Genomic DNA, 17270 nt, shown 5'->3' on the forward strand with positions numbered 1-17270 from the left:
GACAGGAGTTCTACATGTCCATCTTTTTCATTGATATTTTGCATTCTTAAAAAGCCAAATCTACACAAATTAAAGAATGTGGGGAAGAAGAGCAGTCCACACATTTTTAAGCTACCCTATTATTTTCCAGTATCTAAAAGATGAGATAGAGGCTTGGCAAGGACATACAATTTTAATGACACAGGCAAGAACTCTGAAAATCCCCCCCTGGCCATTGCTGACAAACAGTAACTGCCCCTTTTGGCCCAAGGCAAGAAAAGGCCAGGCAAGTAAGGTAAAGGGATGAGTGGCTGGAGTGAAGGGACAAGTGTGAGAACAAGGCATCACAATTCAAAGTTTTCTAAAAGGTTATTTATGCTGATCAAATAACACATTATCTGGTGGTATGCTAGAGCTGGATCTTACTAGGGACAGCCAGTTATTAAATATTTAGATATTTGGTAAGCCAACTGCTCGTAGTTTGAAATCAGCACTGGTGGGAGAATTTATGGAAACTGGCAAATGGTGTAAATCAGGGTTTGCCTTCTGTACCTTACTCCTTGTTCCATGCTGAAATGGGTAGGGTGGATTTACATAATTAAGTGGCAGCTTTTCCCTCAAATAAATACCTTTATGCATGGTCAAGAGGAAACTGCAATCTAGGGGAAAGTTTTGGATGGGGCATACTGCTTTTTAAACATCAGGCTGTTTTTAAAGATTGGGTTGAGGGGCCCTAAATTCTTGGCTTTCCTAGGCTCAGGCTTAGGACATACAGCTATGTCCTTTCCACAGCAATGACCTCTTCTTTCTGAACTGTTAACAGAGAGATCCTTTTCCATCCCTAGTTCACTGCTCTGACACTCTTGGCCCAGTTTCTGTCATCACTATGTCTTGCAGAAGTTCTATTTTTATTCTTCCAAATTAGATAACTGTCTACTCAGGTGCTTTTCTCTGAAAGGAGAACACTGTGAGAAAGAAATGAATTAGTGTTTCCTTGTTTAACCTTCCAAGAATGAGAAAAGTTCAGCCTCCAACAAACTGTGAGGGAAGTAACAGAATTTAGCTAATCTGTGCACAAAAGGACTTTCAACCACGCTCTAGAAAATTCGCAGGCTTCCATTCAATGACCATAGGGGATGCAAATGAAACATCAGTGATAACAGGAATTGCTGTTCCTTGTCCAACTTAATGAACCAACACCTGCTCTACTGCTTCTGTAGCACCCGAACAACTCCACATCCTGCAGAGGCCAGGAGCAGGTCACGGGGGCATGGTACACTCCAGCAGGCTTCCGAAGAAAGGCAAAAGAAAACACCACGATGACACCGTAACCCTCCTGGGGACAACCACTTTCTCCTTCCCCGTTCTTGGCAGAGACTTGTCCCAGAGCCTGGGCTTGTCTGTTTACACATCTGTCTCTTTTTACTTGGGGCTGATTAAATGCTTTAACCTAATAAAATGTCTGGCCCTTAAAGACAATGATAGTGTCTTATCTGTCTTTGTATATATATAGAAGGTAACAGTGGCAGGCACTCAATAAAAGTATGTTCGAGGAACAAATGAAAGAACGTTGGTCGGTCCTGTGTGGTTCACTGTTCAGCAACATTCATCCCAATCAAAATGAAGCTGGGCACAGCAAGGGCAGAAGGATCTTAGGAATGAACTTTGGAACTGGGGCACAAGGGTGGGGACCATCAAAGGGAAGAAGAAATGGTGCTTTTATTGCAGCCTTGGTTAAAATTATGATTGTGCCCCCATGGCAGACGTAGAGAGCAAGAAACAGCCTTCATTCAAGCACATGGGCACCATCACTTTTAAGCTGAGTTTTAAGATCCTCAGCGTGTGTTGTTTTAAAAATAGATTTCAAGTTATTTCTTTTTTTTTTTTTAAATTTTATTTTGTCCATATACATTGTGGCTGATTATTGCTCCCCATCACCAAGACCTCCCTCCCTTCTCCCTCCCCCCCTCCCCCCCAACAATGTCCTTTCTGTTTGCTTGTCGTATCAACTTCAAGTAATTGTGGTTGTTATATCTTCTGCCCCCCCCCCGGTTTTGTGTGTGTGTGTGTGTGTGTGTGTGTGTGTGTGTGTGTATTTATATATTAATTTTTAGCTCCCACCAATAAGTGAGAACATGTGGTATTTCTCTTTCTGTGCCTGACTTGTTTCACTTAATTCTCTCGAGGTCCATCCAAGTTATTTCAACGAAGGAAAAAGAGCTTAACATGTGTCATTTCACTCTAAATATCTTTGAAGTATTTTCATCATGAACCTTTTAGGTCATCATGGTAATAAATGTCAACTCTTACTCTATCGTTTATAATAACTGATCACGTCATGCGAACCCTTCTACAAAATGCCCAGCAACCTACAGCGGTCAAATTCATGGCGACAGGAAGAAGAACTGTGGTTGGGCCGGGGGCAGGGAGGAGTGCGGAGTTACTGTTCAATGGGTACTGTTAGCCAATTATGTTATGACCAATGTCACTCTAAAATGGTGGCAGCTGGACAGGAAGAACACCCAAAATGGCTGCGGGAAGTTTCACACTTTCCGAGAACGGCAAAAGACCCCCGCCCCCTTGTCCCTTGCCGCCACGTCACCTTCCCGTGCACGTGATTTTCCCCACCTACAGGAAAGTCCCAGCTCAGCTTAAACTCTGGCTTGGTCTCTCGTCCAATGACAGTGAGACAGCGCAACCTATTAGGATGTATAAGGCGCTCCCTAGCTCTGCACGCGGCTGCTCCCGCTCTGAGAGGGCAGCCCACCCGCTCGCCCCTGGAGCCCTCCAATACACGTCCCCGCTGAGCATCTGTCTCTCGGTGTGACTCGGGCCATCCCTTTCAGGTACAGAGTCTCAGTTTCGCAAGATGAAAAAGTTCTGGAGATGCATGGTGGTGATGGTTGCACAATAATGTGAATGTACTTAATGCCACTGAACTGTACCCTTAAAAATAATCAAAATGGTAAATCTTATGTTTATTTTACCATAATTAAAAAAATACACAACAAAGATTGGAGGGAGTTCTCACCTCCAGCCTCCCTTAAGCTTCTTTTAAAAGATTTTCTTGTTTGCTTCATCAAATCTATTAAATGTCCTCTCATTATTTTTATACACTCCAAAATCAACATTAAGCAGAAAACAGATTTATATACATAGATGTGTTAAAATATTTACTTGTACGTTTATACGGTCTGCAGTCGCAGAGGACAATAGGTACGCCACATAATCCATTCAACAGTGATCTGGAGGCTTCACTGCACTGGGAAAAACTACAGATTCTATAAAGGTTTGATGTGTAGGCTTTAACAATGTGCAATTTCAAACATGCAGAACCTTTTATATGCCTGTGGACTTTGAGAACACAGAGCAAACTACATTTGTGAGAGGAATATGGCACTTGATCTGTTTACGACTCCAATACCAATCCACTTTACAGGGGGAAACGCCACATAATTTTCCTGTGAGAAGCAATAAAGTGAGACCAAAACCCAATAGCTGCTGAAAGAACTGGAATGAGTGGCATGACCTTACTGAGGAAGTACCAGAATTCAGAAAAGAGGTGCACAGTGAGGTCTAGAGAACCAGGACTCTGGAGGTGGACAGATCTTCAAAAATGTAGATTCTGCCACTTGCTATCTGTAAATTTTGCAAGTAACTTAATTTCTCAGAGCCGCAGTTTCTTAATCTGTAAAATGAAAATAACAGAACCTGTCTTATAAAGCACTATGATCCCATTAAATAAGGTTAAATAACATAATGCCAGCACGTGAAAGCTGGTAGATATTCAGTAGTTCTTAGATATTATTATTATTTATCTTCATGATGTCCTAAATTTATTATTATTATTTACAGTATATATATACATACACACACATATATATATACACTTCTGAAAAGTAACCAGGTCAACCTCAGGGTATTATCTTGAAATATGTTTATCCTAATACTGTTTGAGAGCAAGGAAGGCGCCTTTAAAGATGGTCTAGTCTGGCCCTTCACTTTACATCAGTGGTAACTAATGTCTAAAGAGATGAAAGGCTTTGAGGAAGGTCATACTGTGAGTGGCAGAATTAAAATCCTTTCCTTTAATACAGGGCGCCTTCCTGTGTACTGAGGAACTTCTGTAAGTGGCAGAGTTACCAAAGCAGCTGAATGTTCAAGTCTCGCCTTCTTATTCTGGACTGTGTGCCTTGGAAGAAGCAGGTGAAACATGCCAAAAGGTGACTCACTGTCCTGTGATGGCTGAATCAGAACTGACTCCAGCTAGTGTTTACTGAGAGCCACACATGTGCTAGGTACATCTCAGGAGAAATCCAGGGGTAGCTTGGAACATGCTTGGAAAGAAGCAACAAGTAAATCCTAGAACGTCAATAAACCTACCTTAGGAGTCCTGTATAGCATAATCAGATAATGTACCTCACTGTGCAGGCCACTATGGTCTACCCTCACGAGACCTGGGTCTAGGGACCCTGGGTGTCTGCTCCTAGTTATGTATGTAGCAGTAGACAGCTGACTGGAGGCTCTGGGTACCCAGGTGGGGCACACTAGGGCTGGTGGGGATCCCCAGAGAAGGCACATCTCATCTCCAGCTTGGAGAATCTAAACCTTCTTGCCAACATCCTGGGAGCCAAAGGGGGGAAGACAACCAAAGGTCTTGACAGTCAGAATGCAGACTTTCACTTAAAAGCCCTGATTTCAGTTTGGCATCCCATCCTTGCACTTAATAGTGCCTGGCTGCAAGGAATGGGGAAAGGTGACCTGGGAGTGTGCTTTTTAAACCGACTTTCAATCAGTCCTCTTGTTTTTAGCTCCACCTTCACCTCCATTTCCAGAGATACCTGGTGCTTGCAACTCCTGAGCCTTTTGTTCATTCTACAAGGTGACTGGCTTTATTGGGTTTGCTAAGTCAGTTTCCACTCTCTGCTTTCCAGTTTACAGAATGTTGACATTGTTGTCTCCTATTCTCTTAGTCTTAGAGAATTATTTTTATTATTACTATTGTTCAGTAAAGCCCATCAGCTGTGTTCTACCTGCTTTACCTAGTCCAGTCTAGACACTGTGCATGCATGTTTTCTAATTCTACAACTGCATGCAGTAGTTATTATTATTCTGATTTAGAGATGAGGAAACCAAGTTTCAGCGACTTGCCCGAGATCTCTCAAAGAACTTGAACTCAGGTCTCGCTGAGGTCAGAGCCCAAGCTGTGTATCATGACCATATCCAAGCGTCTATGGTGAAATAATGACAATGGCTGTCCATCGTCACTGAGCATTCGCTATGTGTGCATTAACTGCAGCATCTCTGCGAGACAGGTACTGTTACTAGTGACCCATTTTACAGAGAAGCAAACTAAAACTGAGTCTCAGGGTGCCCAAGATCACAAAGTCAGAGAATCAGGCTTCAGAGACTGTGTTCTTAACACTCACCAAAGATAGTTGTATATACTGTATCTACCTTGTGGATTTCTACAATCTGCTTTAGGAATCTTTTCCTTCATAGGTGACTTACTCTAAAAAACCCCCAAAACCTTAAAATCTCCTTAAACCAGCCAAGCCAAGCAAAGACAATGGAGAAAGGAGAGCCAGAATTAAAGTAAAATCATTTTGAAAATATTTTCAAGAGGAATTATTTTGCTAGATTACACTATCCTCTGTTTACAGTTATCTTTAGACATTCAATTCAGGAATAACGTCAAGAGTATGCCCATATAACTAGAGATGCAAAAAACATACACTTTTTGGAGACAAAATGACAACTAGAATTTGCTTCCTATTCTAACAGCCTAAAATTATAAATGCTAGGGGTTGCTGCTGAACAATTTCAGGGTTTTGTCCATTTGGTATTCTTAGAGTTGCATGAGGTAGTGTTTCGGGGTAGGGTAACTTGTCATTTTTAATTAAAATCCGTTTAACCTTAGCCTGGTAACTGTTAACCAACACAGTATTTTACTGCAAAAGAAATATTAAGTAAGGTATATTCATTATATGTACAGTTAATTCTTATTCATGCAGCAGGATTAATCACCCATTGTTTTCTTTTTCTATTTGCATGTCCAAGAGCTTCATTAAAAGATACGCAATGTAGGTGTTAAACACAAAGGTGGCACTGTCTCTAAAGCATTATTGATGGTGTAAAGACTTGTGTCTCACAGTACTTAATAGAATCTGTGATATAAACGAAGAACAGAATCAAATTAGTGGAACCAAAACATTAGCAATCAGGAAATCTTAGTTCTAACTCCCTTGCTCCACAATTAAGCTAAATTACTTAAGTACTTGTTAAGAAATCGTGATGCAAGAAATACATAGGATCACGAAGTTTAGAAAGCACAGCAGTGCTTTTGCTGAACTGACAATTTTGGCCATATAGGCTCAGCCTAAAATAGAAAATGTGATGTGTTTAGACACATAAAAGGCCAAACAACATGCAGAACTACCCCGAAGACCATACAATTAGGAATTAGGCATATGTACAAGTATCTATCCCTCTCTGAATGTTCATCAGCAGTTTAAAAAATTATTTGTTATAGAACTGTGTCTAGTCCTATATAAAATAATTTTAGTAGTAAATAATTTTTTTTCAATGAATAACGCTGATTAACTCCAGCAGTTACAAACTTGCAGCACTTTACCACTTGCTTCTTAAAAGGAAGTGAAGAACCATCATGTGCTGAAAGGCTCTGCGCAGACAAATGATGACTTAATAAGATATCACTGTTACCTTAATTATTCCCTTTCTGCTTCGTACCTCACTTCTCCCATATGGGCTGAATGACTTAAAGTAGGAGGCAATGCCTTTACGTGGTGCTTTGATATTTTATGCAGCTGCTAGAGCAGTGCTAGGCAAAAAGAACTCAGTGAACACGTTGTTTGATAAACTGTACAGACGGAAATGTGAGCTAATTCATATGGAGTTTATCCAAGTTTTGGGGATCATTCCTATGATAGAGAGAGAGCTGTTACTATACTCATACAACTATGGTTTAAAGGTGGAGGTGAACAGCCTAACGCTATTTTGTGATAAGAAACCTTTACCTCCCTGAACATTACTAAGTCAAATATAATTTTTTCTTTACGTCCCCAAGTCCAAGGTAATGACTGCTTAGGATGAGAAGACCTGGCAACTTTTGGAATGCTGGGTTTTCCTGCTATACACGAAACCAGGTGAGTTACTTTATGTACTAGTTTTCTAGAACCATTTAGTCTGTTCCTGGAAATAGCTTTAAGCAGCATACACAACACATAGGTCCTTTTTCATTTGGTAACATTGAAATTACTGTTCTGGTATGGATACTAAAAAAAGAAAACCTTAAAAGCCTTTTGGTGGGTGAAAACTAATTCTAGATTTTTGGGAAAAAATCCCAAAGGGTCATGTTTAAAGAATTTAAAGAAAACCTAAAAACTTATCTGTTCAATAGGCAGTCAGACCTTTTGGAATCACAAGTTACTTTTCAAGGAGCAACTTAAAAAGATTTAAGAGAGAAAACACCTTGAGTGAGGTATTGGGCTAGGGTACTTGCTCTGATTATCTCCTTTAACTGACCTATTATCTATTGATCCTAAAATACCAAATTTGGCTTCATCTTGTCTCTGAATGTATGCTGTCATCCAAGTAACATCCGCCTGGATTATACCAGGCCAGTTGCCTGTAGCCCTGGCTCAAGTAGATTTACTTTGGGCTAGGCAAACCCACTGCTGTGCAATTTATTCTAAATATGGTAAATGCCCTTGTCAAGGTGGTCTCCACTAAAATTGGATTATTCCACAAAGGGTGGAAATGTACCTCTACTTTGCAAAACATTTCTCATTAAGAACACAAAAAGCATTGTAAACAAGAGTGCTTAGCAATGCTTATCAGAATTAAGAAAATAAACTGTTTTCAAAAGGCCCTTAAACACAGGAGAGAGCATCATTCATATGGAGAATTAGAGCGCTAATTAAAAACAGTTCTTATCAGTTCATTAAAACAAGCCATTTAAGAGCTGCCATTAGTCACCATCTTATCAATCCATGATCAAAGAACCAACCATTCAAAGTGAAGAATTCATTTCATAGGGGCATCTTTGCCAGGGACTGGCACCTTTGAGGTGGTGAGCAAGGATTGTGAGTGTTACACTGAAGGATTCTGGAGAGCTTGCTCTTGGGGGCTCATAACTGCTGGTCTGGAGTGTTGGGGTCAACAGCTGGGAAGAGGCTGATTGCCCCCTGGCGCTGCCCCAAGTACCCCTTTACCTGCAGAAAAGACATCTAACAATGATTCTTTCAGCTAATCAGATATCCCAGAAAATGGGGGTGGGGTGGGGGATTACTGTAGTACTTGAAATGAAAAAGTCTGAATTCCCTAAAAAATATTCTGCTTTGCCTTTTCTTCTGGCTTATATTAACCAAGGCAGTTTTGCTATCATGAAAGAGAAGCATTACTAGAAATTCTGAGTTTACATATATCACCTGATTCATTCTAATAGATTAATGTATAAGGTTTTCAATTTCTAGGTTTGCAAAAATCTTACAGTGTCCTTTATTTGGTTCCTAGAAGATCCAAACCTTAATTACTCTCCAGAATAATCTAATATCTATTAAGCACTAATGTGACAGACATCATTCTAAATCACCTCTTAAGCAAACATATTCTTTTTTTTAGCCTCTTCAACTAAGCAGAAAATGGGCAATTATGATTGTTTAATGCATGTCTACTCTGCATCAGGAATCTTACATGAATTCTTGCTAACCCTTTGCATAACCTGGCATTTTACTGACTGCTACACCAAGTACCTCCTAGGGACGGACTCCTTATCCACATTTTACAGATAGGAAACTCAAGCTCAGAAAATATTAAGCAACTTAATTTCATGTTCACAGGCTAGGTATTAGCAAGTTCTGGACTCTAACCCAGTCAGCCTGACTCAGGTCTATCCTCTCCCTCCTACTCCATGATTCTGCCTACAGAGCCAGCATTACCCACTAGCAGTGACTGAGCACTGGGCTCTTGCCAGGCATTGTCCAAAGGGTTGTACATGTATGACTGATTTAACACTCACAACAGTTCTATGAGGAAGTACCATTATTACCACCATTGCCACTTCAAAGGAAGAAATGGAAAGCTTCAGAACCCAGCCCAAGTTCACACAAAGGATCTGACTGAAGACGCTCAACACCTAGGGCAGGCACCTGGCCACCCAGAGGACCCTGGCTCAGGGATGCTAGAGAAGGGTGTTTACTATACCGGGTAAACAATTGCAGTTGACCTCTAACCTTCTTCCTAAAATTCCTAAATACTTCTGTTCACAACCTAGTGGTTTATGTATATTTTCACTTAAGAATTCCTAGCATATAAAATGAGTATTTTTAAAAAATCCTAGCAACTACTTTAGGAAATAAAAGAAAGAATGTCAATTTGTCACCTGGCCAAGACCAAATATTCTGAAAGCCTCAAGTGAAACTAACATTCATTACTCACACACATCAGGGCCACAGAAATCTAACAGTAATTTACTGATGAACATTAAAGATTTTCTGTTCTGTGACATACGTGGTACAAGCTTATCAGTGGGTGCTGGAGCAGATGTGAAGAGATAGCTGGTGGGGTGGAAAACAGAAAGCTTAGGTGACTTCTACTTTAAGGGCTCCTAATGAATTAATGATGTAACCCTGGCTTTCAGTTAAAATTTATTCCCTGTTTAAATTGCTCTTTCAGTGAAATTCCATAACTAACTTCTCATTCTGTTTCTTCCTATCTGCCTCCTGAGATAACGCCATCAGCGCAGAAGTGCAGAGTCGTGTGCATAAGCGTGTTTTTCAGGATCTTTGGAGTCAGCCTGGCCCAACACAAACCCGGCTGGGCTTGTTGAGGCCGAACCTCTCTACGGAGCCTGGGGAACGCCCCCAAACTCCTCCTCCAGATCCCGCCACTTTGAATCCGCAGAGACGTACAGATGGCCTGCTCAGATCCTCAGCCGACCCCTGACCACTTCCCAGAAATATAACTTCCTTCCCGCGTGGACAGGGTGGACCTGAGATAACAAATCTCCCTCTTCTCACATGGCCACCTTCTGAACCTTTTTTCCTCTACTGCAAAGACATGTGCTTTGGTGACTGGCTTTGTGCAGTGCGCGGGCAAATGGACGCCATTCGGTTGGGTGGCAATGAGAAGTGGTAGGAAAGAGGAGACAGGAAACAGGCTGGGATAACCCGGTCCTTAGCGAGCTGGCCATGGATACTGTAGCCAGGCAGCCTTTGCTCCTATTCTGAATACCAAACAGGTATATCGGGAAATATATGGGATTTTGTGTACAGACATGCATCTGAACTCATATAAAAAACGGGTTTATCTCAATGAAGCCTTTTAAGAATGCCAGGGAAGTTCCACTGGGATTCCCCACTTCACATGTAAAGAGCTGTGCCCAAAACGCAGTGATTTTACCTAGAATGCAAGGCTCCCTCAGCTACATTCCATAGTAGTACTGCCGAGCTATTGGTGGTGGTATTTCAAGATAAAACAAAATTACTTTAAAAAAAAACCAACCCCCAAACAAAAACCTAATATATAATCTAACAGCACCAAAATCAATCTAAATACTTCCTAGATGGAAATGAAAACATGAAGGGAATAATGTTTCAAATTGAGCTTCTCAGGCTACCTGAACACTACAAGAACAACAGTGGATCAGTTCATGACTCCCACATTGATATTCATGAGAGTCAGGCCAGCCATACACACTGAGAGTTCCAATCTGATAGTGCAAAGATGGCAGGGTCAGCTCCCATGCATGCAAACAACTCAGCGATAATTTATAAATAGATGTAATGTTTGCCCATGAGGGGAAACTACATATTGTTTGGAGCAAGATTAAAAACCAATAGAACAAAAAATAAAGAAAAAAAAAAAGACTAGCCATTTCGGGAACAGAGTGGGAGGGGAAGTGACATAAAGGTTAGTAAGCCTGTGATGCTCAGGCCGCTTTTATCACAGAGTGACTCAGTTGGACAAAAAATAGAAATGGATTTTCTAAGCCAAGACAGTCTTCCATTCATCTTTTCTTTTCTAAAATTATAGCCACCTTCCTTAACAATAAGGATCATGCTTTTAAAAAGTGAGTGTGACGTACGTTTCCTTCCCTGGGCCTGGTTGTACTGGGCTCAGTCACTATGCGGACACCACCTTTCCACTATTTGGAAGTTTGCTTCTGTTTTCTCTACATTCTTCCTCAGCACACTGACTTGCTCCGAAGTAAAAGACAACAGCTTTAAGATTTTCTGGTTAAGATCATTATACGACTACCCAAACCTGAAAATATAATGAGATGTGGTCACAATAGTTAAGATGGTGAAATGTTCCTTCCTGTTTTTTTAAAGAACCAAGGGGCTGTTCCCCAATTCCCTTTCTTTGGTTTGGCCTGGCCTCTGGTACAGGATCCTTTTTCTTTTCCTCTGCCCAGATTCATGAGACATAGCAGCCTTCTGGAACACAGCCTCCCCTACCAGTAGAGGCTCAGTGACTCTCCTTTGCTATGGAAGCCAGAACAGGTTTCTGGATATGCTTTGTTAACACAAGAGCACACACAGTACAAGGGCATGTCAGCATTCACTGTGGGTTCCTTTTCTAGAACTGAGCCTGGAATCATAGCACAGCTATTGACTACTCTATAGCTTTAATCCAGCACTCACCTGCTTCAGTCTATCTGGCCAAAAAGCCAAATAAAACCCTGTGAGAATCTATACTGTGTGTGCTTGTGTCTGTGTTTTGGAGGGGAGAGGGGAGAGAGAGGAGAGAGCAATTACTAATTAGGGTAACATTTCTTACAGATCTTTCTAGAATACAGTTCAGAACAAAGAAGAAAGGAAGCAGCAAAGCTTTATCTCTCTCTAGCAGGAGTCCCAGCCTGGGGCTACAGTGAGTTCACCCAGGGGTCTATTGTGTCCAGATGGCCTGGAGGGCCAGTGGGCTGTTCTCACCCGGATAATTTGCATGAGGCACCACACTACACCAGGGAAATTATTTTTCTTAGCTTGATTAGCTCAGTCAGAAGAATGCTTCATGTTGGAGGCGAGCCTTCCCCACTCAGAACTTCTGATTTAGTCAAGACAACCACCCCACCCCATGACACTCCCTCCCCCTAATCCCACCCCCTGTCCTGGGAGTAAAATCAGAAAGTGAGGTTTCATCAAAAGAAAACAATTTGGGAGCACAAGACTGCTCTGGCCAAGAGTCTGGGATAGGAAAGTGACAGGGTTTGTGCACAAGACTGTGAATGTGTGTGTGTGTGTGCACGCGTGTATGTGCTCATTCCCACATCATAGCACAGTTCCACAGAACACTTGACTTTGTTGAGGGTTCTTCCATGAGAAAAGCTGCAGCAGATGGCTGTGGACACACATCAATGCCCTGAACTGTAACCCTGAGGGGCTGCATGAGTGTAGACAACAGCAGCAGCAGCAGCTCACGGGGTCTCTGCCTGGCACTGATGGCTTCTTGTGCATCAGAGGTCCAGCAGCAGATCCCGCAGAATGTCAGAGCAGAGTGGACAAGTGGGGGAGGAATGGCAGGGCTACCTGGTAATGTTGGGATTCTGTGCAAAGTCACCCATCAGATAACTCCTAGAAATCCTAGGCACAGCTTGGGGACCTCAAAATGGGGGGGGGGGTTGGTCCCACATAGCAGATAGAGACAAAGTCATTCATTCCTTTATTCATTCATTCCACATAAACGGAAATGAAGGCTAGTTATGTGCCAGGCATTGTTCTAGGTGCTGAGCAGGGGGAAAAAAAGACAAAAACCCTTGCCTTGATAGACTTTTCATTCCAGTGAAGGCAAAGGGCAATAGAAAATGAGCAAAGACATAAATAATATCAAGTCAGGTAGTGAGAAGTACTAAGAAGAAAATATAACAGGACAGTGGAGAATGGGAGTTGGTGGAGAAAGACTAGCTAGGGTGGTCAAAGACTATCTCTAGGATTAGAGACAGAACAATAAATATGTTGTGACTTACACACACACATACACACTTTTGAACTATATGGAAAACAATAAAAAGAAGCTTAAATTTTTATTTCTATTTTCAAGATTGTTCTGACCGTCAAATTAAAAGAATCCTATTATATGTATGTTACAAGGAATTTAAGAAACTGTTCATAATTATTGTTGTATTTAGATTTTATTTTATAAATTATGATACAAAGGAAGTGGGCCATAAACTAAAGCTTACAAATCTTTGTTATGCAGACTTCCTTGAATTAGTGTTTGTTTTATTCATTGAATGAATGAATGAGGCACTATATCCCGGTGAACAGATGGATTCAAAACAATCCCTTATTATTTGACATCTCAGCCTGTTTCTGTAAAATGGGAGTAAGAACCATACCATACCATAGGGTTGTAAAAATAAAGTAAGATAGTCCATTCAGAGTGTGTAGAACAGACCTGGGCAGACAGTAAGCAGGCCATGGCTTTTTTGATTTAAGAATAAATAGTAGGATCATAAACACAAATTTGAATGAGCAAAGAATGATTATAACTAAAGACAAAAGAGGAAGTAGAATAATTCAGACACATAAGAAGATGATTCTTCAGTTCAAATTCCTTAGCTTTGCATTCAAGGCCATGCCCAACCTGGCCCTACTGACGTGTCATAAGAGGCCCTGCCCTGCATGGTCTGGCCTCTTCTGGCTGCTCTTTGTGTCATCCTACTCCTGCCCTCATTCTCCTACTCTAGATCAGTTCCTGGAACATTCTAGGCTCTCTCCTGCTTTGGTGACTCTTAAAATGCAGTTTTCTGTACCTGAGGGTCTTCCCCATCATCCTTCCCCCATCCTTTAGTTCACACATAGGCTTCATAAGTTTGTAATTCGAAGCAAAATTTTCACTAAGCGTTTCACAGCTAGAAAGAAACATGCTGCTTCTGGAAGAAAGCAGAGTCAGGCCAGCAGTGCCTCAAGCGCCTGTTTGGGACTAAAGAGATTTTAGACAGGACAGCAAGCTGGGAGGAACCTGAGACAAAAACCTAATGATTCATGAGATTCCAGGTAGATCAGGCATCTTGGGGCTTGCAAAACTTGATGAAACAAAAATTCCTGCCCAGTTGGCTGAAGACACTGAGGCAGAAAGCCTCTCTGTGTCACTGAGTCAGCACATGGGAGAACCAACTGCAAATGAAAAGCTGAGGACAGTGTAGGAACCTCTACGGCCTGAGCAGCTCCTGTAGTCCAGGGATTCAGAAAAGAAAGATCTGTGTGTTGTAGGGTAACAGGAGTGCCAGTACAGACTCAGGTGCCCCAATTCTAAATTTCTAAAAATCCCTCACTGGGCAAAAGGAGGAAGGGGAAAACACGAAAGGTAATCACTGGTAACAGTTTTTCATTCTAGAAAATAAATATATATCGCTTCTCGGCCTTTTGGCTAAGATCAAGTGTAGAAAATAAATATATGCTATATCAGATGACATGTATGTGACAAGTTGTCCACAGCAGAAATGATGACATGTCACTTCCAAGATCAGGTTATAAAAGATTGCAGCTTCTCTTGTGGGTGGTCTCTTGCCTGCTCGCTTTATCTCTCTGGGTTCACATGCTCTGGGTGAAGCCAGGAGCCATGTCATGAGGACAATCAGGCCGCATACAGAAGGCCCATGGGTAAGGAACTGAGGCCACCTGCTATGTTTCCCCAAAGTTGATGTGTGGGAAACTTAATCCCCAATGCACCAGTGTTGGAAGGCAGGACCTTTAAGAGGTGATTAGATCTTGAGGGCACTGTCCACATGAATGGACTAATGCAGTTATCATAGGGTGGGTTAGTTATGGTGGGAGTGGGTTCCTGATAAGAGGGTGAGTTCAGCTCCCTTCCTCTGCCGCTCTCTCACCCACGTGCTGTCTTGCCCTCTTTCCTTCTGCCGTGGGATGACACAGCAAGAAGGCATTCACTAGATGCCAGCACATTAACATTGAACTTCCCAGACTCCAGAACCATGAGTCAAATAAATTTCTGCTCACTCTAAATCACCCAGTCTGTGGTTTTCTGTTACAGAAGGACGAATTGGACCAAGACACCTCCCAACAACCTCACGCGTGAGCTTGGAAATGAATGCTCCAGCCCCAGTTGAGCTGTGAGTTGACTATAGCTGACAGCTTGGCAGTAGTAACCTCGTGACAGACCCTAGTCAGAACCACCCAGCTGAACCACTGCCAGTTCCTGAACTCAGAAACTGCATGAGATAATAAACATTTGTTGTTTTAAGCTACTGAATTTTGTGCATAGTAATCAATACTTGATAAACCAAATATGAAAAAGTCCCAGCAGTAGGCTACCTAGATCAAAGGTATATAGCAATCAATAATTAATTTGTTACATAGTAATTGAAAACTAATATACCAAATATGATAAAGTCCCAGCAGTAGACTACCTAGATCGAAGGTATATATATGCATTAAAATTTTTGAAAGATATTGTCCAAATGTCTACTTAAAGAGATGGCCCCAACAAAGCATGAGATTCTGGTTTCCCCAAGTCCTCACCGACACCAGAAATTATCACACTTAAACAATTTTGCTAAACTAGTGGGTAAAAAATGGCATCTGCTGATTTGTGTTTCTTTAATTTTAAAAGTTCTTTGGACACATGCATCATTAGGAATGCAAAGGCCAGGTGCATGGTAGGGTTTCAAGTGATCAGTTACAAAATGAGATACTGTGAGCCACCGTGCCTCAACCAATAAGCCACTACTTTATCATGTAAAATTCCCATTAAACAATTAATTTTATAAAAGTAATAACTACTGAAGTTAAGTCTGGGAGTAGAAGTCAGCATATCGTTTTGATTACTTTCTCAAAAATGCACAGAACAGTAAGAGATTTTAATAAGAGGAATGACCTGGAACCTTGAGCTCTGAACCCCAAATCAGAAGGGATCTAAGTCCAAATATTAATTCCCTTTAATGTTGCTGAACCAGCAGTTAAAAAAAAAAAAAAAATCAAAGTGAGTGATCAGGATCTAAGAGGAACTAAATGTCTATATTTTCCAAAACTACTTAACTGAAACATCACAATAGTCTCAAATCAAATGTGAACTCAACTGAGTCTTTATTTGGCTTCAGATCCTGGTCAGAGTAAATGGTTCTGGAAAAAACCTTTTATAAAAAGCTGTAAAGAGGATTACAACTCAGTAATTGAGAGAAGCAAAAATAATACTCCCCGTCAGAGAAAAGCATCTGAAATCACTACAAGTCTCCCACCACCAGCAACCCCAAATTCCACAATAATGAAGACAAATGTATATTTAGTATTTTTAAAAATAACATTATTCTTGATGGCATTTCACTAAATTATTAAATACATCTGTTTCTACTGCCAGAAATCATAAAAAAAAAAATTTTTATAATAATAAATCTACCTCTTGTAAAGATACAGAGGACATATCACTTTAGGGAAATTCTAGAAAGCATTTCCTAAATGTCTAGGGCTCAAAACCAAGACAAATTGGTTGCAGATGATATCAAATGATCGGTTTAATCACATAAGTAAGCAACTTAGAAGGCCTTACATGGTTACTAAACTAACGAGTTGATTTTTCACTTAGTACATGACAAGTGACAACATCACTTAATGATCACTGTTACTTTCCCAGGCTACACTGATCTCAGCAAGGACAATTAGTGTTGGCTCCCACTGTAGGGTGGATGCCATCTCTCAGTTCTACAAGGCTGTAGGGGAAGGAAATTTTACTGCCAATATACAATGTCATCCCCCAAAGCAATTTTCCCTGCTTACAGTCAAAGAGGGCTTCGATAAGGCCATGGAACCTTCACTGTCCTTCCTCCCTTAGGATCCTGTGGCCATGAGAGGAAGGCCACAGCTGAGATGCTAGGAAGGTGATGAGCTCTTGGTCCATTAAAGTGAACTTTATTCTTTTTCCCCAGAGGTCTGTTGGATGCTCAGGCAAACATAAAGACGATCACTCCTGTCTTATCACTGGCACGTGCTCCACACACCATGTGTACTCCATAGACATTTTCTGATAACTCACCTGTGTGTAAGCACTCCCTGTATCGTACTCACTAACTCTGCTAATGCTCCATGTAGGGAGGATAAAGGATTCTCCTCCATGGAACTGTCTCATCCAGTAGCAGCTCAGAATCCTGACATGCTTGTCAGGGATAACATCTACGACCTTCAGATAATAATAAATAATAATATATTTTGCTAAAATATGCATTCCATTGTCTGAATCATTATTCATTCTGTAATTTACCATCCCTTAGTGAATACTGCTGTGAACTGTGATTGGGTCATTCCAGCTACCTG

The 17270-nt window shown here is 41.2% G+C and overlaps 1 protein-coding gene and 1 pseudogene across 4 annotated transcripts in view; one reads left to right on the forward strand and one right to left on the reverse strand.

Annotated features, from left to right (window-relative positions):
• The window catches only part of LOC134384028 (uncharacterized), a 202866-nt gene that overhangs the window by 18910 nt on the left and 166686 nt on the right, over positions 1 to 17270 (reverse strand). The window lies entirely within an intron of this gene.
• On the forward strand, positions 14354 to 14516 carry LOC134385276 (U2 spliceosomal RNA; annotated as a pseudogene).

The sequence above is a fragment of the Cynocephalus volans genome, chromosome 8 (assembly GCF_027409185.1).
Source record: "Cynocephalus volans isolate mCynVol1 chromosome 8, mCynVol1.pri, whole genome shotgun sequence".
Taxonomy (NCBI): Eukaryota; Metazoa; Chordata; class Mammalia; order Dermoptera; family Cynocephalidae; genus Cynocephalus; species Cynocephalus volans.